Source organism: Nannospalax galili, unplaced genomic scaffold (assembly GCF_000622305.1).
Source record: "Nannospalax galili isolate Female #2095 unplaced genomic scaffold, S.galili_v1.0 scaffold9, whole genome shotgun sequence".
Taxonomy (NCBI): Eukaryota; Metazoa; Chordata; class Mammalia; order Rodentia; family Spalacidae; genus Nannospalax; species Nannospalax galili.
This window is the reverse complement of record NW_008360332.1, coordinates 6,118,108-6,121,242: the sequence shown is the minus strand read 5'-3', so window position 1 is coordinate 6,121,242 and position 3,135 is coordinate 6,118,108.

The following is a 3,135-nucleotide window of genomic DNA, read 5'->3' as shown; positions in this document are numbered from 1 at the left end:
GACATATCAGTGAACAAAGCAGACAGAAATGCCCCTCCTGTTGAACTTTAGTCTAGTGGGCCAGACATGCAGCCAGGAGAAAATGGTGGAAGATTATAAAATAGCAAAAAGTATGTGACACTTGGGACACTGGAAAGGGATTCTAATTTTCAGTGAAGTGGTCTAGCTGGGCCTCACAAAAGATGGTAACATCTGTATAAACCTGGAAAAGGGGAGGTAAGCAAGGCAGCTGCTTAGGGGAAGAGCATGTGAACAGAAAGGAAAGCAAGTACAATAGTCCTGAGGCAGGAATGGCTATGAAGCAGCAAGAAGTTAGCTTGTCAGCTGACAGAACTGTAGGACACAAGGTTAGAGGGTTAAGACGGGGCGGGGGGAGGGGGGGCTTGTAGCCATGTAAAATTTTGGCTATATCGATGAGTTTAGAGTCAAGCAGACAAGTGTCACAATCTGTCTTATGTTTTATAAGAATTTTCCTGGCTGGTGGTAAATGGACTACAAGGGAGCAAGAGTCCATGATTTTATGTTTTGGAAAACAACATTACATATCACATCCCTTTAATATTGTTAAAGAGGGGGAAACAGTTAACATAAAGCTTTAAAACAAATGTGCATAGCCCATCTTTCCTCCCCATAGCAAATCCCTCTTTCAAGTTCAGTCTCTTTCAGCCCTGAGCTAAAGGTATCCTTAGCCTACTTTCAGACCGAAGTCCAATTATCTTGTCCCATTGATCAGGATCTTCTTGGTCATAAGCAACTGAACACCTGACCCAAAAAGCCTTAAGCAATGGGCCTTTAACTATTTCATGGGACGAGCAGTCTGGAGACATGCAGGCAGGAGAGACTACTTTAGTCACTTGGGGATATCTGGGGTCTATGGACCCTTTCATACTTTTCTGTCATGGCTACAGGACATGCCACCATGATTCCAAATGTCTTGCTCACTGGAGGATGCCAAGACAAGAAGGAAATGACTTCTTAACAAGCTGGCAGGATCAAACCCTGCCCTTGACACTCCCCTACACATTTCCTGTTATATACTGACCAGAATTAGGTTCCAAGCTCAGCCCCTCAATCGGTCCCTGCTGGAGAGGGATGGAGTACAAAGGTTTCAATCAGTGGATCTCAAAGTATGATATGTGGCACCCTTGGGGAGGGGTTCCCCAAGAATCTTTCAAAGGGAAACTGTGAGCTCAAAAGCACTGTTGTCCTAACACTAAGACAATTGCCTTTCTTACTCTGTCTCTTACAGGTGTACAATGGAGTGTTCCAGAGTCTACCAGAAATAGTTTCATGGACAGAATGCAGAAGTAGCTATGAAAATCTGAAGGCCTTCTGCTATTTTTGCATGTAAAGATATATGCAAAATTTTAAATGCCATTCTTTTAACTTTGGGCAATTTAATTTTTCATTAAATGTTTTGTTTATGTTGACAGTAATTTTTATAATTTTTAAAAAAGTATCTTTAGTCGGGTGTGGTGGTAGCACACACCTTTAGTCCCAGCACTTAGGAGGCAGAGGCAGGCAAATCTCTGTGAGATTGAGGCCAGTCAAGTGAGACCCTGTCTCAAAAAGACCCAATAAAAAAGTACTTTTAAGTTCCTCAGTTTTCTGAAACCTCAGCAATTTTATGTGGGGAAGGAGGTCCTGAGACTCAGAGGTTGAAACCCTCTGGTTTATTCAGACAGGTTGAACTGATTGATGTAGCTAACCAGGGAGCTAGCTCTACTGATGCAAAACACAACTCACACCTCAAAGGGGAGAGGTGATAGATTATCCTGAAGCCAAATATGAGTGACCATGGCCTAGGAACACCGATTCAGGCTACCCCAAATTCCACGTTCCAATCTGGTGAGCTTCACGAAGTTTTTATAGTAACAAAGAAAGCCAAAAAAAATCAAGACACTTTTCAAGTGCATTGGTGGCAACATCAGAGAGGCAGGTTATAGCAAAGTGGGGAAAATTCTGCTAGAGGCCTTAGATGGAAAAGTGCTTGGAGCCAGACATTTTCTTGGTACACATTGCATGGGCCTGGGGCGGTTTTTCATCAACTTTTAGTTCACACCTGCCATTTCTTAGTCTTCCTGTTACTAGGTCCGTTTCTTCCTTAATTTCATTTATTTAATATCTGGGCTTTTCTCTTGTTCCTTTTTTTTTAACTTTAAAAAAGTATTTTATTTTTATATTATGTGTATATGTATAGTGCCTGCAAATAGGTAAGTGCACCGTGTCGTACAATGTCCACGGAGGACAGAAGAGGCTGTTGGATCCCCTGGAACTGGAGTTAGGGACTGTTAGCTGCCATGTGGGTGCTGGGATTCGAACCCAGGCCTTCTGCAAGAACAGCCAGTGTTCTTAACCGCTGAGGCATCTTCTCCAGCCCCTGGCTTTCTCTTTTTTAAAGATAGAGTCTCATACATCCCAAGCTACCCTCCAGCTCCCTTAATAGCAGAAGATGACCTTGAACTTCTGGTCTGCTGGGATTGCAGACCTGCACCACTAACCCTAGTGGTGTGCGGTGCTGGAGACTGAACCCAGGCCTTCAAGCATGCTACCTTGGCCCTGATTTTCCGCGTAACTTTGTGCCAAGGGCTTGTTTTGCATGCACGGTTCCTGAGGCTGCATCCTCCCTTCTCCTGGGCCTGACCTAATTCTGGGGGCCGGCGGGCGTCTCTCCGCTTGGGCCAGCGCACCTGGCTCTTCCGGCAGCTCCACTTTTGCTCCTGCAGGGGGTCAGAGGGGAGTCAGAAGCCGGGCTCCGAACCAGCTAGGAGCCCCACCCCCCAGCCCCGACAGATCCCGGGCCCCGAAGGCGGAGGACGTGAGCCGGGGGCGGAGAGCAGCGCTCGGCCGGGTGAATCCCGGGGCATAACAGGTGCGGTGGCCGCAGCTGCGCTCGCAGCGCGCCTGGGCTCGGGGGAGAAGGTTTGCATTTTCTCTGGGATTTTCGGAGGTGAGCCGGAGGCTCGCGGACCAATGTAGGCCGCGCTTGTTCGTCGCCTAGCAACCAGCAGAGCCAATGGGTGGCGCGGGCGCGGGGCGGGGTGGGAACCTGGGAGCTGCGCAGCGGGTGGAGGGAGGGCGCGGGGCGGAGCGCGCGGGTCCGGGCCGAGACGGGAGCGCGCTGCGGCGGAGGTG